The following is a 20854-nucleotide window of genomic DNA, read 5'->3' on the forward strand; positions in this document are numbered from 1 at the left end:
TCTTATAATCGACCTATCTGCTCCGGTATCTAACAGACCTAGGAAGGCTCGGCCTTGCACTTTAAGAGTCAGCATGGGTCGAGACTCCAGGGACATCTGAAGACCCTCAAAAACTTCTCCGGAGGACCCAAATCTTTTATTCCCCCTCTGTCCTGGCTTGCTTGGAAAGACTGAATGCAGGCTGGGCAAGAGCAGAAGCTGTGCCAACCTATCGCCCTCTGCAATGACCAGAGTGCCCTGCAGAGACTGCACCATAACCTGGACATTACCCGTGAAATCTGAGTCTACAACACCTGGCACAATTGTTAATCCTCTTAACGCTATGGATGCTCTCCCTAATATAAGCCCCACGGTTCCTACTGGAAGGGGCCCCCTGAAAGAGGTCCCCACCAATTGGACTCCCATAGCTGGGGTTAGTACGAGCCCGGAGGTGGCACGGAGGTCCAATCCTGCTGATCCGGGAGATGCGCGGGTCTGGATGGGGGCCGCATCGTCCGTTGGTGTGTTTGGGGGCCCACCGCAAGGGTGGACCCCCCCTGCCCGTTTTTTGAATCTTGCTCAGGATGACCAGAAAGGCGTACTCCTTGCGCATTGAAGACTGACTTACAGTCCTCGGCGCGGTGAGGCCCCTTGTGGCAGCGGCCGCACAGCTTAATGGCCGCACGCGGTCCGCGGAGGTGCTGAACGGCGGGCGGTTGATCTTTATTAGGGCAATCTCTCCTAAAATGTCCTGACTGGCCACAGCCATAGCACCTTTTTGGCCTTGCCCCCAAGGCTCCGGGGTCCTTTGCGGTTACCTGTAGGGAGCTGGCTAGCATAGCAGCCAACCCTGCATTAGTTAACGGGCTACCAGCGTCTCTGCAAAGCCGAACCCATTCTGTCAAGCTCTTCCCCTTATTCTGTGCCAGGATAACCTTACATTCCCTATTGCATTGCTCAAAAATCATCTGCTTAACTACAGTTTCCGCTACCCCTGGATCTGAGAAGATTCTCTCAGCCGCAGTCTGCATCTTTGCCACAAAATCCACAAAAGGTTCTGTGGGACCCTGGTGAATGCCGCTGAGTGAGGCCTGGGCTTCTCCCTCTCCTGTCAACTTTTTCCATGCCCCTATGAAACAGCGGAAAATTTGGGCGTAAACTTCCTGGGGGTATCCTGTCTGATTTTGGGCGTGAGCACCTTTCCCTAACAACATATCTACATTCCACCCGCCGTGCCTCCCCGCCGCATTCCTCGCTGCCTGCTCCTCAGCTAACTCCTCAAACCACGCTTTCCAATCGATAAACCGGCCGGGTGGCAAGCAGGAGCGAGCCAGCTGAAGGATATCAGCAGGTGTATGATTTAGGGTGGAGAGGTTCTCAACCATGTTCAGGGTGTAAGGGGCGTTGGGGCCGTACTGATGTACGGCTTGCCTCAGCTCCTTCAAGAGCTTGTAATAATAGGATTCATGCAGATTACGACCTTGGTGATTGATGATGACTGGGAACATTTCGGAGACCGGTTCGGGCTCGAGCGGTTGATAGCCGCCCAAAATGCCAAAAGGTCTGAATGTGGTAAAGGGGCTCCACTTCCAAAAATGCCTCCTATTGTCATTTGAGGGTGAAGGGCCCGGAGGGTCCACGTAGTCGGGCGGGGGTTCTGGGTGTTGCGAGGGGGGGTCATGGTCTCTACTCGTCATGGCCACTAGAGGGAGTCCTGTACAAGGGCCCCTTGCGGAGTCGGTTAAACCGTCCACCGGATGCAGGTGCTTCCTTAGGGGCGCAACGGTCGTTGCCGGTGGGGCAGAGGGCCGCGTGGGTGAGATAGGGGGTGCCTCTAGATCAATCAGCGGAGGCGCTTCCGGTCCCTCGTCTGCCTCGCTTTCAGAATCTGAGTCAGAACTATCAGAACTAGTACTCGACTCTGGCGGCTTGCCCTTATGGGTGCCCTCCGCGGATGAGACGGACTGAGTTTCTTGGAGCGCATGTCGCACCTGCAACAAGGCAGCAGGCGTGGTCAGGCCCATGGCCGATTCCAGCTCAAGTACAGCACGAACAGTCTCCCATATAAGGACCAGGACTGGGTCCAGACAAATGCCCGTTTGGCGCGCTCGGTCTATATCACGGCCAAGTTTCATCCAAGAGGGCAGGTTGAGGCTGCCAGAGCAGGGAAACCAGGGGGCAAAAGTGGCCACATCATCAAGGAATCGTTGGAGAGAACTTTTCTTAACTGAGATACCCCGCTGCTTCAAAAGGGTCTTTAAGGGGGTTAATAGGGGTGAGCTTTCAGACTGCCCCATGCTTGCAGTCGGCACTATCTCTTAATCACTCGGAGAGCTCTTCCGAGTCCCCGGGGCTACCTGAACGCCCACGGGCCCTAGTCCTCGCACGAAAAAAAAGGGGTGCTTACCTTCTCGCGGTGATCAGTCGCGGAAGTCAAGCCACGGATCCCGGGAGCACGTCTCCGTCGGGTCGAGGGGAACGCGAATGAGGTTCCCCGTACGGGCCACCACTTGTCCGGCGCTTCTCCGCCGCCCCGCCTGGGCCGGCGATGGGGAACAGAGAGACAGGGGGAGAGAGGGCACGGACAGTATCTTACCCGGAGCACTTGTGATCACTCGGGACCCACAGTGGTGAAGCAGATAAACTTTTATTGGAACTAGGCAATCATCATCTTTACAGGTTCCACCCGGGACGAGGCGCCTCGGGGGAGAACAACCTCGATGCGGCCGTCAGGTACGGCTCCTTGTGGGCTGTCTCCCCGAGCTTTGCCCGGGAACTTTCTTATAAACCCTGCGTGTATCCAATGGGCTAACGCTACGCACACAAGCATAATTGGTAAATACAGCGGGTGGTTGCATACATCAGAAGGCGGAAGCAGGATGTGGGCGCCATCTTGGCACCACTCGATGGGCGGGGGGAACTCAAGGGCAGGCTGCAGCTTGTCTACTAGGCCAATCCCGGAAGGTGGCTGCTCACAAGAGATGAGCCTGGACCAGTATTGTAGGATTGAGAAAGCCTTCTAGACCAAAAGGTGGAAGAGAAATGAAACTAAATATAGATGCAGTGGCTGAGATATTTCAAATAAAGTTGAGAGGTCACTATGGAGGTTATTCTTATGCATTATGTATAGATATCCATTTTAATTTTTAGTGTATTGGAATAGCTAGAGGGAAATACCTGAATCTGTTGAACCACAAATATCCTTGATTCTTGAAGAGGATCATGTAACTATGTAGCTTATACAGTGACTGTGTGATTGTAAAAACCTTGTGTGAGACACTCTCAGACTCCCTTTATATGGTGTATGGACAGATGAGTAGAAAAATGGGGACAAAAGTAAATGAATAATGGGAGGGAGAAGGTATATGGGATGTTTCAGGTGTTGTTTTTACTTTCATTTTTATTTTTATTCTAATTTTTATTTTTTGGAGTAATAAAAATATTCAAAAATTTTGGTGATGAATGTACAACTATGTGATGATACTGTGAACAACTGATTATTCACTTTAGAAGATTGTATGGTATGTGAATATATCTCAATAAAATTGCATAAAAATACAATGTCTACATTACTGTTTTCTACTCATTGTGTTTGCTCTTTGTTTCTTTCCCCCTCTTTTTTCTGCCCTCTACAGTTTCAAATGATTTTATAGGATACCATTTTGTTTCCTGTCTTCATATATCATTTGTACTTCTTTTTTTAAAACTGTGTTAATAATTGTTCTATAGTTTACAACATGCATTTTTAAATGAGATTGTTCACATACCATACAATTATCCAAAGATCCAAAGTGTACAATCAATTGCTGCTGGTACCCTTATACAGCTGTGCATCCATCATCACAATTAGTTTTTTTTTCCAATTTTAGAATATTTTTGTTTCTGCAGAAAAGAAATAAAGACAGAAAGAAAGGAAACTCAAATCCTCCCATCTCCATAACCAGCCCCCTCCATTATTGACTCATAGTATTGGTACAGTACATTTGTTGTACTGAAAGAATGTTAAAATACTACTAATTGTAGTATATAGTTTGCAATAGGTATATTTTTCTCTATATGCCCCTCTATTATTAACTTCTAGATATAATGTCATACATTTGTTCTGGCTCATGAAAGAGATTTCTAATATTTTTAGTTAATCATGGACATTGTCCACCAGAAGATTCACTGTTTTATATATTCCCCCTTTTAACCTCCAACTTTCCTTCTTGTGACATATGTGATTCTGAGCTTGCCATTTCCACCACCTTCACACACCTTTCAGCACTGTTAGTTATTCTCACAACATGCTTCCATCACTCCTGTCCATTTCCAAATGTTTAAGTTCACCCTAGTTGAACATTCTGCTCATAATAAGCAACCATGCCCCATTCTTTAGGCTCGTTCTATATCCTTGTAACTTACATTTCATGTCTATGAGTTTATATATTATAATTAGTTCGTATCAGTGAGACTCTATGTTCTAGTTTGCTAATGCTGCCAGAGTGCAAAACACCAGAGATGGATTGGCTTTTATAAAAGGGGGTTTATTTGGTTACACAGTTACAGTCTTAAGGCCATAAAGTGTCCAAGGCAACACATCAGCAATCGGGTACCTTCACTGGAGGATGGCCAATGGTGTCCAGAAAACCTCTGTTAGTTGGTAAGGCATGTGGCTGGCATCTGCTCCAAAGTTCTGGTTTCAAAATGGCTTTTTCCCAGGACATTCCTCTCTAAACTGCAGTTCCTCAAAAATGTCACTCTCAGTTGCTCTTGGGCCATTTGTCCTCCCTTAGCTTCTCCAGAGCAAAAGTCTGCTTTCAACAACTATCTTCAAACTGTCTCTCATCTGAAGCTACTCTCTCAGCTTCTGTGCATTCTTCAAAGTGTCCCTCTTGGCTGTAGCTCCTCTTCAAAATGTCACTTTCAGCTGCACTGAGTACCTTCTGTTTGTCAGCTCATTTATATGGCTCCAGTGATTTAATTTAGACCCACCCTGAATGTGTTGGGTTACACCTCCATGGAAATTATCCAATCAGAGTCATCACCCACAGTTGGATGGGGCACATCTCCACAGAAACACTCAAAGAATTACAATCTAATCAACCCTGACACATCTGCCCACACAAGATTACATCAAAGAATATGGCTTTTTCTGGGGGACATAATACATTCAAACCGGCACACTCTACAATATTTGTTCTTATGTGTCTGAATTATTTCACTCAATATAGTGCCCTCAGGGTTTCTTCATCAACCATATTTTTTAAGATGGTTTTGTTCACACATCACACATTCCATCCTAAGTAAACAATCGATGGTTCCTGTATAGTCACGTATTTTTGTATTCACCACCATCACCATTATCTATATAAGGACATCTCCATTTCTTCCACCAAGGTGGAGGAAAAGTCAAAGAAGGTAGAGAGAAAACAGAAAAAGAACAATGAAAGAGAAAACCAATAACAACAACAAAAAAACAAGACAGCTAAGAAGCAACAACAGGAAAGAGAGCATTAAACTAAAGTAGAATAAAGAGTCAGAAAACATCACCAATACTGAGTACCATTACCCTCCCTTATGTTCCCATGTATTATGCATTTAGCTTTGGTATATTGCCTTCATTACATTAGAGGAAGCATAAAACAATGTTTCTGTTAATCAAAGGCTCTAGTTTGCATTGATTGAATTTTTTCTGCAATACCTCCCTATCTTTAACACCCTACAAGGCTGACATTCATTTGTTTTCCCTTATGAAAAAATCATATTTGTACATTTTATCACAATTGTTGAGCACTCTAGGTTTCATTGAGTTACACAGTCCCCACCTTTATCTTTCCTCTTTCATTCTGGTATCCCACATACCCCAAACCTTCCTCTTCCAACCATACTCACAGTCATCTGTGTTCAGTGTACTTACATTGCTTATATCACCCAAAATTTTGTTCCAAACCACACACTCCTGTCTTTTCCTATCTGTCTGTAGTGCTCCTGTAGAGCAGGTATATTGTTCACAAACTCTGTCATTGTGTTTGTCAGAGAATATTTTAAACTTTCCCTCATATTTGAAGGACAGTTTTGCTGGACATAGGATTCTTGGTTGGCAGTTTTACTCTTTCGGTGTCTTATATAGATCAACCCACTTCCTTCTTTCCTCCATAGTTTCTACTGAGAAATCCACACAGTCTTTTGAAGCTTCCTTTGTATGTCATGTATCACTTTTCACTTGTTGCATTTGGGATTCTCTATTTGTCTTTGAAGTTTGATAATCTCATTATTAAGTGTCTTTGCATAGGCCTGCTCAGATCTATTCTGTTTGGGGTACACTGTGCTTCTTGGATCTGTAATCTTATGTCTTTCAAAAGAGATGGAAAATTTTCATTGATTGTTTCCTCTATTATTGCTTCTGCCCCTTTTCCCTTCCCTTCTCCTTCTGACACCCATGACAAGTACATTCCTGCATTTCATGTTGTCATTCAATTCCCAGAGATGATGTTCATATTTTTCCATCCTTTTCTCTATCTGTTCTTTTGTGTGTAGGCTTTCAGTTGCCTTGTTCTCCAGTTCCTGAGTGTTTTCTTCTGCCTCTTGAGATCTGCAGTTCTCTGTCTACATTGTGTCTTTCATCTCTTGTGTTGTGCCTTTCATTTCCATAGATTCTGCCAGTTGTTTTTCTCAACTTTTGATTTCTACCTTATATACACCCAGTGTTTTCATTATATGTTTCATCCCTTTTGCCATATCCTCCCTAAACTTTTGAAATTATTTAGGATTAGTTGTTTCATTTTTTTGTATCTCAGTTGAAGTGTAAGTTTGTTTCATTGACGGGGTTATAACTTCATTTTTCTTAGGATGAGTTGTAGTTTTCTGTTGTCTAGGCATCTGGTTTCCTTGGTTACCCCAGTCAGGTTTTCCCAGACCAGAACAGGCTCACATCCCAGAAGGGGAAAATGTTCAGTATCAGGTTTCCCTGAGTTTGTATCTTAGAAGATTGACACACATGGTGAGATCTCTATTCACTGTACTTTCTCTAACCTGCCCAGGAGGTGGCACTTGTCAGCCTATTGCTCCCAACTGGTGTAAGAAGGTGTGGCCCATGGCTGTTTTCCCCCAGGCTCTGGTGTCTGGTTCTGAATGGAAGGTGAGTGGTAGAGCTGGGCCCCACTTCCTTCCTTTTAAGGAAGATACACCCCATAGGGAATTATCATCTTCATTTAAATTGTTTTTTTGTGTCTCTGACTCTGCTATTTCTACCCTTGTCTGTGTCAGAGCACTGCAAACTAAAAATGGCTGGGACTTTCTACACTGAGGCACCCAGGTTAAGAGAGAGAAAAAGGGACAGGAACCCCCTTTCAGGGCCAATGCATGGCCCCCAGCTTCACTCATCTGCCAGAGATAGCACCCGGTCCTCTGGGTTCCCCCTTCCAGGACAGAGAAATCCCCTGGCTCTTCTAGGTCAGTCACATCTAAAAGCCTCTGTCTGCTTGTTGGGGGTTTGCAGCTTGCATTGAGCAGTCCACATTTGCCAATCAAAACCCCAGTTGGAGCTTGACTGAGGAATATTTGCTTGTTCAGTGAGTGCTGCTCTCTATCTCAGCAAGACTTTGCAGTTTGTATTGCCATAGGAGAAGGGTGCTCCTTGCTTACATCCACACTTTCTGCTCACAGATTCCATGCTGTGATCTCAGTCATTCCTCCCAATCCAGGTTGGTGTAGGATGTGGTGACAGTCACAGTTGTCCCCCAGCAGTTATTCCAGATCATTTACTATTTGTTCCTGGTTGGTTATTAGTTGCTCCAGGAGGACTAACTAACTTCCACTTCTTTCTGTGCCACCATCTTCTTCCATCTCTACAACATACATTTTAAAATATTCTCATTCCACCTCCAAATAGTATTATTTTGCTTTGCATGTAGTACAGGTACCTCATAACACAGAATTCCCAATTCCATTCTCCATTCCCTTGTTACATTGTTGTCCTTCATTTCACTTATCCATATGCTATCAAATCCAATATGTTGTTAGTGCTAGTTCTTTAAACAGACAATTATCCTCTAGATAAATTAAGAAGAGGGAAATAAAATAATTTATTTTACCCCGATTTATTACTTTTTGATGCTTTTCCTTTCTTTACATGGATCAAAATTTTTGACATATCATTTTCCTTCTGCCTGAAGACTTTGACATTTCTTATACTGCTGTACTGCTGGCAATGAACTTCCTGAGTTTCACTGTTGAGAAATACTTTTCCTTCACTTTTAAAGGACAATTTCAGTTTAATTATCACTGTAGCTATGGTGTTATTTCCGCTCTGGCTTCCTTCAAGATTTTCTCTAATTTTTTAGTTTCTCCAGTTTGAATATCACATCTAGCTTTCTTTTTAAGTTCATGCTGCTTGGCATTCTCTGAGCTTCTTGGATATGTGGTTTGGTTTCTCTCATTTTAGACTGTTTGAACATTTTGGAATGTGCTCAGCCATTATTTATTCTAATATTTCTATTGTCCCATTCTCTCTTTCCACTCCATTGGTATTCAATTGTACATATGTCACAACTTTTGATATTGCCCACCTTTGTGGGAAGTTTTGTTCTGTTGTTTACACTTCCCTTTTTCTTCTTTGTATTTGAGTTTGTGAAGTTTCCATTGATCTATTTTCAAGTTCACTGATCCTTTCTTCTGCTGTTTTGAATCTACTGATGATATGCCAAAGGTATTCTTCATTTCTGTGACTAGGCCTTTGATTCCTAACATTTATGTTTGATTCCTTCTTATAGCTTCTACCTCTCTCCTAACATTTTCTTCTGGTCTTATATGTTGTCTACCTTTTCCATTGGAACCTTTGCCAAATTAATCATAATAATGTGAAATTCCTTGTGATAATTACAACATTTGTGTCATATCTGCATTTGGTTCTGATGCTTGTTTTGTGCTATTAGACTGTGTCTTTATCGTATTTGTTTGTTTGTTTGTTTTTTGCCTATTGGCAAGTCATTTCATTGTGGAAATCCAACCATATCATATAGGGAATTAGGCACTGAGGTAAACATTTTAGTGTGAGGTTTTATGTTAATGTGAAAATGAGTTGGGCTGTTTTTAATGTTTCTTGTATCTATTGATAGCAGAGGCTTCAAATTCCTCTAGTGAAGTTGGATTTTATCTTCTCTTTTGGATTTGAGGCTTTCTTTTGTACTGCTTCTCAGAGAGTGTATGGCTTGTGGCTTATTCAGCTATAATCACTGTTATTAATGCAGGGTTCTTTGTTTGGTGGTGGAGTGTGGGGGAAGACACTAATCTTCTGATTAAGTGTCAGTATTTTAGTGGGCCTGTCACTCAGAGATGTGGTGGCTTCCAGAAGTGTTTCAGAACTGTCCTTATCCATGATGTAATGTTTCATCCTCTCCTCAGCACCCTTTGTCCTTTTTTTGGTTCCAGCATTTCCAGCCTATTTCCTTAAAGTTCTGTCTCCTGTGGACAATGGCCTTTTTTCCCCCTTTGGTGAGGCAGGAAGGCTGGAGCAGCCTGGATTGGAGCAGAGTTGTCTTGCCCCAACAAGGACTGCATTTCAAAATTGCCCTCTGTAGGTGGAAGGGTCTGGGTGGGTTTCAAAATGCCTAGTCTTCCCCTCCTCCTGCCAGGGTCACCTTGGGAGCTTTCTCTGATTCCCCTGTAAGAACCTGGTGGAGTTCCTAGAGAAAAAGCTTGTGAAATTGGGGATTCCCCTATGACTGCATCTCCAAATTGCTTCCTAGCCTCAAGCAATTTGTCAAAATTACTATTTAAGTGCTCCCACTGGCTTGTACAGCCAAGCATCTTATGCTCCAGGTATGCAAATCTTGGGTGCGGTATCTCTGGATGTCCCTTGCTTTCCTGATTTTCTGTTTGTGATTTGCCCTGCAACTTCAATTCCCTGAAGGGTTCAGGAGAAGTCATTGATTTTCATTTTTTTTCAGATTTTTCTTTTTGCAAGGACAATCTCCAAACTCTTCACATGTCTGAGCTTGAAACAGTCTGTCATTTCTGCATAGGCTCTGCAGTTGTCTAACAATTACACAAATTAGTTTGTGTGCCCTTCCAAATTAATTTAATCAGGCCTTTCCATTTGCTTCTAAGATAATGTCTTCCTTAAGGCACAATGGCTGTTAAGGATCTGCCCCATCCTCTCCTTTCCCCAATACAGCCTCACATATCACTCATGTGTAAGTCTCATGCTTCTTGAACAGGTCATGTGTTCTCAAGCTTTTCACCTGCTTTACTCTAATCTGGAAAGCACCTGTTCCCCAGGGTACTGGCTATTACTATTTGGTATCTCAGGGCTCAGCTGCTAAATGGCCTCTTTATGAAAGGCTTCAATGGCATGGGGTCAGAATTCCCTTCTCTGTGTCCCTAAATCACATAGATGGTTTTATTTTCTCTCTCAGTAAGCTCTGAGCACAGTTACAGCAGGGGCTTTGCCTGCTTGGCTTATAGTATATGTGCAGTAAATATTTGTTGAATGAATAAAGCGTTGATAGGAAAATAGTATTTTTGAAATCTTGCTTGTTTGCCAATGGAAATTCCCAGTAAAGTTGGCCCTGGGAGTGAAGCTGTGATGATAACTGACCTGGAGCACGGCCTGTCATTGGCTTTTGGGTGCTCAGACTACTGACTGGATGTGATACCAGCCCATCCACTTGCTTCTTAGCTCTGGGTATGCACTGGCAGATGGACATTTCAATTTAGTCTGGGTTTTCCAACTCTGTGGCCATTATCATGTCATTTCACTGCTCTATGCTCATCTAGTGTGATGACATGATGAAGATCACAGATTTCATAGCCTTTCTTTTTTTTTTTTGATTTTTTTAATTCATTTTATTGAGGTATATTCAGATACCATGCAGTCATACAAAACAAATCGTACATTTGATTGTTCACAGTACCATTACATAGTTGTACATTTATTACCAAAATCAATCCCTGACACCCTCATTACCACACACACAAAAATAACAAGAATAATAATTAAAGTGAAAAAGAGCAACTAAAGTAAAAAAGAACACTGGGCACCCTTGTCTGTCTGTTTGTTTGTTTGTTTCCTTCCCCCACCTTTCCACTCATCCATCCACAAACTAGACAAACGGGAGTGTGATCCCTATGGCCCCTCCCAATCCCACTGTCCCCCCTCATAAGCAACATTTTTATACAATTTTCTTAAAGATTCATGGGTTCTGGGTTGTAGTTTGAAAGTTTCAGGTATCCACCACCAGCTACTCCAATTCATTAGAACCTAAAAAGGGTCGTCTATATTGTGCGTAAGAGTGCCCACCAGAGTGACCTCTCGGCTCCTTTTGGAATCTCTCTGCCACTGAAGCTTATTTCATTTCCTTTCACATCCCCCTTTTGGTCAAGAAGATGTTCTCCGTCCCACGATGCCGGGTCTACATTCCTCCCCGGGAGTCATATTCCACGCTGCCAGGGAGATTCACTCCCCTGGGTGTCTGATCCCACGTAGGGGGGAGGACAGTGATTTCACCTTTCAAATTGGCTTAGCCAGAGAGAGAGGGCCACATCTGAGCAACAAAGAGGCATTCGGGAGGAGGCTCTTAGGCACAACCATAGGGAGGCCTAGCCTCTCCTTTGCAGCAACCATCTTCCCAAGGGCAAATTCCGTGGTAGAGTCATAGCCTTTCTTTTAATTTGGATATTAGGCTATTTCCACAGATCATTAATGTGTTACTTTAAGTAAACTTATGGAAAATGCCACCTGAAGTTGAAACAAAAGAGGAACACTTTGATAAATACATGCTTAGTGCTTCCTCTGGTCATATTAGCATTGGGCAGAATGCAGAATATATTACCCATAAGAGCCAATGTGTTAACTCTGCAAGAGGAAGATTTGGCAGGAAAAACACATGATTGGCAGGTACTGATTTTCTCTACAAAACAACCAGTGTGTAGAAACCAGTGTGATGTGGGAGCAGACGTAGGAGGAGTTAGGGTAAGACAAGGCTGCTGTGCGGGATGTGGCCATGTGATTTGAGAGAGTGGGACCAGCTGTGGAAAACAGAAAATAATATTTGTGTGGGTAGCATTCAAAAATCACTAGTTTGAGAGTATGCATGGAAAGTTTATGTGTGGAATTTTGCTATATTTTTAGAAACAGGGTAGCCTAAAGGTATCTAATATATTTCCTTTATATTTGTATGCAATATTTTGCTATATACTTGGATGGCATAGATTAGGGTCAGATTGATTTAGGGCTGCATTTGGGTTTTATTCCTGTCCCTCTAATTAGTAGCTATATGACCTTGGGCAAGGTATTTACTGTCCCTGAGCCTCATTTATCTGTAAGGTGGAGATAACAGTAGCTACCTCCTACAGTTGTTATGAAGATTAAATGGGGATAATGCCACTAAAATTCTTAGACTAGTTCCCATACATATTATGAATCTAATAAACTGTAGCTATTTATTATTATCTTATGATTATCATTATCTTTATTATTTCAAACCACAGAATCCTAACTAATGGAATCCTACTGTTTGGCTGTACTGTACTGTTTGGCTCCTTGATATATAGGTCTGCCTTGTGAGCTGAGTGTCGTTAAACACGATGTAATATATCTGCACATGTAAGGTCAAAGTTTCATTTTCATAACATTTTCTAATTACTAAGTTTTACATTCTCCCTTGATGCATTATACCTTAAGAAAAAAAGTTGTTTCATGTATTTGTTATTGGTTCATTCATTCTCTATCATCTAGTGTTTTGAGAAATCTTTTTTTTTTTCTCATAGGAGTAACAGTCAGATAGCTATAGCTTTCCAATTCTTTATGGCCTCACTTTCTATTAAAAGCACATATTTGGTCTATCTACTTTATTGTAAATATTAATTTCAGAAATTCTCACTGAAGCTGGAATTGCTTCAACCCCCACAGTTATCCTTTGCTGTAGCATGGTCTAAGGGTAGACCAGAAAGCTATGAATGAGAAGTTACTGTTTTATGCTTTGTGGAAGTGGAATTCTATTTCCTTTCTGAACATATCAATTAAGAATCAGAATGAATCATGTTTTAAAACTAGAGAGAATATTTCTAGTGGGCCTTAGGTGTAATACGGTAAAGTCTCTAAATTGGAGACCAAGTAATTCTTTCAAAAGGCTAATCTTGTAAAGTTGATTCCTGTCTATTTTAAGAAATCTGCCTGGTAGTTTCTGGGTAAACCCTCCTTGGTATTAACATTATGGAATAGAGCATAGAAGGTGCTGGCTGGCTGGCTTTAGTCCAATTTTTGCATACTTTTTTTGGTGAATCAGAACTAATTTGTGTAGTTAGATGTTTGGCTTATGAAAACCTTATCTACCTACATCTACTTTAATTTGTTTCCTTTAAAGTCTATCTGCTTCTTCAGGTTTTGTGACGGAATCATAAACAGAATGGAATAATCTGGGTATCCCTGCTTTCTGACAGCAAGCAGCTGTGAATAGAAATGACAAATGAAAAGAGTAATGAGAAAGGTGGAGAAAGAAAATGTGTGTGGTTTAATATTTTACTCCCAAGTTTAAATGTTATGATTATTAGGTGATAAAATAATAAACAGAGAGAGTGTGTAGTCTAAGGAATATGAATACACAGGATATATTTAAGAAAAGGAAAAGCTCTGTATTTTTGCCATACAGCTACTTTTGAGTATGGAGGGACAACAGACCTAACAAAAAAAAAAAAACAGTGAAAAATTATATTTTGGAGGGGAATAAGAATGACTTTTGGAGTATCTTTTGACAAGGTTTCAATTCAAAACACACATATTTGGTAATGAGTGTTGAAGCTCCTATTATGTGAAAACTTTTCAATCCCACTACTTGTCACCTTATACATTTGAAAGACTGAACTTTTGAGCTCCATGAAGACAGAGAGTTACTGCATTTACTGGTATTTCAGGACTTACAGTTAAAGACAGTTCCATAGATTTTTTTTTGAACACACACACACACATATAAGTAATAAAAGCAAGGGTAACTGCTGTAAAAATCCCAGAAATCTGTTTCCAGAATTAATATTTTTTATAAAATTATAGTAAGGAATTCTAATAGAGTAACTGAAAAGCCCTATATAAGCAGAACATAGTTCTATTCAAACTTGATTTATAGTTGATAATAGAAACCAATAAATGCACAGGAAGAGAGACGTGCTGAGGAAGCAGTTCCACTTTTTTTATTTTTTTCTCTCAAGGTATCTCATTTGATTGTGCTATTTTCAGAAGGACATTCTGCTTACAGCAGAGGAACTCAGATGCACCCGGATAGCAAGCCTCACTCCCTATAGGAAGATGCCTCTTGCCTTCATCATATTACCTTCTAGCTATTGACAACCTTATCTTCTCCATGGAAGGTAATCATTCCTTAGCAAATGCCTAGTTCCTGACCTCCCTTCCAGCACTAATGGAAGAGATTAAGACGGTGGCATTCTGATGAAAGATGGCCAAGGGCTTTTTGGTGTTAAAAATAAATTTAGTGCCTTGATTCATTTCACTGAATGCAAGCCAAGCTTACTAGCCCTGGATGCTCATTAGAATTATCAAGGGAGTTTTTGGAAAATATGTGTGGCTGGCACATCCCCACCCAAGCGATTTTGATTTCTTTAGGGCCAAGGCATGGGTATTTTTAAAAATCTCCACAGGACAACTCTATTGTTGGGCCAGGATTGAGAACTTTGCAGGCTATAAACAGATATGCACAGCAGAGATTTTATTGGAGCTTTCCTAATTTGTAGCTTTCAGTGCTATATAATGCTTGAATATGAGTTTTATTACAAATTTAAAAATAATTAAGTATAAATCCCTTAAAATAATATTGTACAAAATTGTAGTCCTTTGGAAATGATGACTCTTTAGACTTAATGAATTATGTTAGAAATAATTTCCTATAAAAATGAAGACGAACTGCCATAGTTACCAAACACTAAAAATAAGATAGTAAATTATCCCTTTCATAAGTTGCAGGTGATTTTCCTTTAAAATGGTTTGCTTTAGACAAAGTGTCATTTTTTCTAGTTATCTGAGAACAGATACAAGTATCCAATATTCTGAGATTCAGCTAGAACTGCACCTCCCATCTCACTAAAAAAATCTCAAAAATGAGAGATTCACTTTAGCGAATTTGGCAAGTGCAGTGCATCTTTGCCAGTCATTTTGCAAAATAAATTTTATGCCTACTACTAATGTATTTAACTTACCTATTCCTTCTGTACTCAAACATCATTCCATGAGCCTAGCTATTCAGAAGGCAGCACAGAGTGGCTGGAAAATCAGTGACCATGGAGGCAGGGATTTAAGGTCTGTTTACAATCTCACCCCTAACAATGTGGATTACGTGACACTCCCCAGAAAATGAGCAGAGTGACAACTGTGCTGTGCACGTACTTCAGAAGAGGTCATGCAATTCTAGTGAAATAAGATGTGTACAACTATTATGAAGGAAATGAAACACCATACAAGTGGAACATAAAAATAAAGAATTCCGTTACCTTGTAAACTATGGAGGCAAGGGAAAACAGTTCTGTTCATTGCAACGATGTTTTCATGGCTATCTGCTTAAATGAGTGCTCACTCAGGATGGCGAGAGTGTCAAATGCAAAAAGTATAATGGAACAAGAAATGGAATTGAGCATGGTTTCTTGAAGAACTAGAGAAAATTCAAACCTCTGTCATCTGCATTTGAGGCACCATGGAGGACGAGCGTCCTCCACTCATGCCGGGTGTAGATGAGTGGCCTCTCACATGCTGGTGTTAGAATTTTGGGTATAAATTGGAAAAGATTTAGTTGTTTCCAGCACCTTGGTCTTTTGTGAACACTAGTCAACTACTTTATATGCTCATGGACAGTTTTTATAATAGAATATGCATCTATGCTCATGAGCCGGTTTGTATATATTATGTCCCTCAGAAAAAGCCATATTCTTTAATGCGATCTAGTGGGGTGGACATATTAGTGTTGATTAGGATGGAACCTTCTGATTGTTTCCATGGAGAAGTGACCCACCCAACTGTGAGTGACACCTTCGATTAGGGTGTGACCTCCTGATTGAATGTTTCCATGGAAATGCAGCCCCATTCATTCAGGGTGGGTCTTAATTAGTTCATTGGAGTCCTATAAAAAGAGCTCACAAACAGAGGGACCTCAGAGCAAGTGAGAGACATTTTGAAGAGGAGCTGCAGCTAAGAGAGGACAGAGCAACATTTTGGAGAGCGCTATTTTGAAACGCAACCTGGGAGCAAGTGGACGCCAGCCACATGCCTTCCCAGCTAACAGAGGTTTTCTGGATGCCACTGTCCATCCTCCAGTGAAGGTACCCAGTTGTTGATGTCTTACCCTGGACACTTTACGGCCTTAAGACTGTAACTTTATAACCAAATAAACCCCCTTTATAAAAGCCAATCCATTTCTGGTGTTTTGCAAAACAGCAGTATTAGCAAACTGCAACAGTTGATCGCAACAGAAATTAGTAAACTCACTTTTAAAATTTTATATAAAATTACAGTTCTTCCATTTGGCAAATATTTATTGAGAACTTACTATATATCATACCATATTCTAAATACCAAACACATTCTGCCTAAAAAACCCAAAGGTCAGAAAACAAAGACTTGTCCTTATATCAGATTCACTTCATTATTTAACAAAGCATAGAATTAAAGGTTACAACCTTGGCTTTCCTTAATCCATTTCTTAAATATGTTTCTAGCCCTTTCCACCATCTTCTTCTAAGTTATTAAAGGGTGACAATGCAGGTATTACATATCAACCAGTTGAATCCATCGTTCACCTTTTGCATAGCAATTGGTCTCAACTCTACTCTTTAGTTCTGATTTCCCATTCTTTTTATTATTCATTTGCGATAAACATCTCCGAGCTACCTTTTAAAATGGAAACATAATCAATCACCTGTGTCAGACTTGGGAAGCACAGTAGGACTCAGCCTTATATTACCTGCCATCTGAAAAATACTGAAACCATTAACTACCAAAACCAGAACATTTTATGTCATTATATCACAAACATTTGTTGGCGAAACATAAAATTAGTTCCTCACATCTGGTGTGTGTTGTATATTGAAATGATATCAATGATCTTGAATCCCAAAGTCATTGTAAAATGTTGACCACAATAGAACATAAACAAGTTGAGAAAAACTTGTTTTTGTAACAAGTGTGAGGATGTGGTGTGGACCGGCTTGATTCCAGCCAGGCCGGCGGGTGTGCTCCCTCAACAAGAATACTGGCAAGCAGACCTCTGAGGCAAAAATCCAGTGCAGGCACTTCCTTGGTGAGCATCAGGTAGATGTAGACGTATGCCTGGTCTCTGACTCCCAGCTCCAAGGCCCCTGCTGTTCTCTGAGGCTTGCTGCCCTCCTCACTGCACCTCCTGCCAACCACTCTGGACTCTCCAGTGAAACTGCATCACACCAGCTCCTGAGGGCTCCTGTTAAAGGCACCTGCCTGCCTTATGTCACTCCTCAGGCCAGTGGACTTCAGAGAATCTGATATCCTCCACCTTCATCCGTGTCGTGTGCCCATGACCTGGTGATTGCGTACTGGTTGATTACGTGAGCAAATAAGTTGAATTGAGCATCCAAACTGGAGTCATGCCAAATCTGATTTCAATTTGCAATACTTTCTTGGGTCAGTTTAAAATCATTTTATGAAACTTATATGATGATTGGCATAGTCTGTAGGATGCCAATATCAAAGCAAATACCTTGTTACAGCACTACAGCTGCAATATTTTTATCTAAACTCTAAATTCTTTAAAAAAAAAAAAACCTGAAGAAGGTGAGAATTAGTCTCCCAACCAATGGGAAATTCTGGTCACAGGTTATGCAGAGATGCCACAATGGCACACACCAATTTAAAGAAAGGGAAAACTAGCCACAAGTCAGACACAAATTCTATTAGAGCATCTGCCAGTATAAAGAAGTATCTTGTAAAAGGCACATGTAAAAGCATAATACCTGAATAAGTCATCAGGATACAGAATTGTTATTGAAACATATTCTTACTGCCTATTTTGGAATTTTGTATGTTCTTGTATTAACTGGCATTTACATTTAGGAAAATAACCTGAGAAGAGGGTTGAAAAATACTCAAAATCTGGAAAAATCTTTTAAACAACTTGAAAGGGAAAACTATAGGCTAAGAATGAGGCTCCTTGGAGGTCAGTAGAATACCTCATAAGACAAAAATTTAGGATTAGAGACTCTCCTGATGTTGGGCTGACCACCTGACCAGAAGGATTATATCTTGTTATCTAAAGGGCTAAGAAGGATAAAATATCTGCTTTATTACCGGGAGCAGTAATAAGCAACATAAAAAAAAATTAGAACTAAGGGGAAAATTCTGGCCAGAAGGGTGGTGTGTCAAAGACCAATCCCAAATCCCAACCCATGGGCTCCAGACGATGACACTGATCCTTTGCCAAGCAATGGTGACTCTCCAGAGAATCCAGACAGTCCTAATGGACGGTAGCAACACCCGTGACTACAGTTTAAGCCGTTAAGAGCAATAATGATGCTGACCCTATTGCAGTAACAGAGAAATGGCATATACCAGACGAGAAATCATAAAGTTAAAACAGGAATTCTCACAAAATGGAGAAAACACTGAAACACAGCTGCTATGAGATCTAAGGTCAAAAGGAGGACATAATTTCCCAATAATAGGCAGCAAATTAATACAATTAGTAAACATATCTAATGATGCTAGACTGAATCAAATAGAAGTATTGGAGAAAGATATCCAGAAATAGCAATATCACTGTTTGATGGTATATCTAGGGCCTGGAAATTAAGATGGCCCTTACCAAAATAGTAGCACTGAAAGCAGGGACTTGGTCCTCTGCTGGGGATGCCACTGATATCTTAATGAAACTGGGGGCTATTGACTGCGATTTTTGATGGTCATACCCAGCCTATTAGAAGCAGAAACAACAGGCCAAATTAAGAAAATTATACTGAGGTCAGCACAAAGTCATGAGAGAATGTTTCTATTCACAATGTTCATGTGTTGATGCAATAGGAAAAGTAATTGATGCACTTAGAGCTGCTGAAGAATTAAGTCAGGATAAAAATTATATATTCAGAGCACTGTTTAGGTTTAAAAATAAATAAGGCCATCCCCATTTAATCCAGAATGGAGGAAACCTACACCAGTATGGAAAACAAAGAAGCAAAATGGGGTACAAAGTTGTAGGAATCCCTTCAATAACAGGAACAAAGGATTTAAGCATATGTGAAACACTGGCAATAACAGATCAAAGACAGAATTTTAGACCACCTAGAACCTCTTAAATAAATAGGGCAATAGGAATGAAATACAAGGTAAACTGAGAGGAAGAATGGAGACACACAGAGATCTATGTTGCGCTAGAGACCTGACAGTTTTCATCTCCTGGACAAAGCTGGAGATAATCACCCATGTGTAAGGATAACCATCTCTAGGGATATTTGTAAATATGAACAATATTCAATGTTAGTATGTACTAGAACCCAAATCACAATGATTAAAACTTGGATTAACAAATATGAAGAAAATAATGAAAAAGGTTACATTGAAGGTTTGAGAGGCAAAATTAATAAGAACTTGTATTGTTTATTAAAAAATAAGAACTTGTCTTAATAGATATACTAGAAGAAATAGAACTCAGGAAAGTCAAATGCCTAATAGGACCTAATTTAGAAAACATATTGGGAATGGTCATTATGGCACCACAAGCAAATAGGAGTAAGGAATATATGACAGCTGCATTAGTAAAGGCTAGATTGACTCTTGAAGTGCTACCAGATATAAGTAGAGTAATTAATACCCCTTCTCTGTAATTTAAAAGTAGGTTTCCAGGATATTACTAAAAAGGAACAAGAGCTATTGGAGGAAGACCTAATAATCCCACTTGGTTAGTTAAAAAAAAAATAGATGGATCTTATAGATTCACTGTAGATTTTAGAAATCTCAGTAAGGCTTCTCCTAAATTGGAAGGAGAACTAGCAGATATTGGTACAGTAATTAATAAAATTTCCACAGGAAGAGGTAGATGATAAACAACCATAGATATTATTGACAAGAGGTAGATGATAAACAACCATAGATATTATTGATGTGTTCTTTGCAGTAGCTATGGACAGGAAAAAACATGCCATGACAGCATTCTCATGGGAAGAAAGGCAATATATGTTCACTAGATTATCACAAGGATACATTAATTTCCCATTAATATCATGCAACCTGTTAACACAAGATTTACATACATTTTCTAACATGCACCACACCTCAACACTATCTTGTCGTACAGTAATGACATCATTATAATTGGAAAGGACAAAAGAATACAAGCGAGCACTAAATTACAATAATTTCCTTTCTAGCAGAAGGAGGTTGGACTGTAAATCCTAGAAGGTGCATAGACTGTGCAGTACCATAAAATTTTTAGTAGTACACTGGTCCTCAGAAGGACGAACTATACTACATCCAATCATAAACAAATTACAGCAGTTACAACCAGCGAAAACCAAGGAAGAGGCACAGAAATTTGATAGGCATATTTGTCTATTGGAAACAACATTTACTCCGTTTGGTATCTGTTGAAACCAATATATGGAACAACCAGGAAAATCAAAGCGTATACCTGGGAAAAAAAACCTGAATTAGCATAACAAGAGCTAAAAGATGCAATTGCAACTCATTAGATATTCACACTGATAGTACCAGACTCTAAATTTAGACTGGAATGTCTAATTACACAAGGCTTTGCCACATGGTCACTGTGAATGCAGGCACCAAGGGTCCCTAAATTATATTCAGTAGGCTTCTGGACTAAAAAGTTTCCATGGGTTGAGACCAGATACTCTCCATTAGAAAAGAATGCTTGGGTAC

The sequence above is a fragment of the Choloepus didactylus genome, chromosome 4, assembly GCF_015220235.1.
Source record: "Choloepus didactylus isolate mChoDid1 chromosome 4, mChoDid1.pri, whole genome shotgun sequence".
NCBI classification, from domain to species: Eukaryota; Metazoa; Chordata; class Mammalia; order Pilosa; family Megalonychidae; genus Choloepus; species Choloepus didactylus.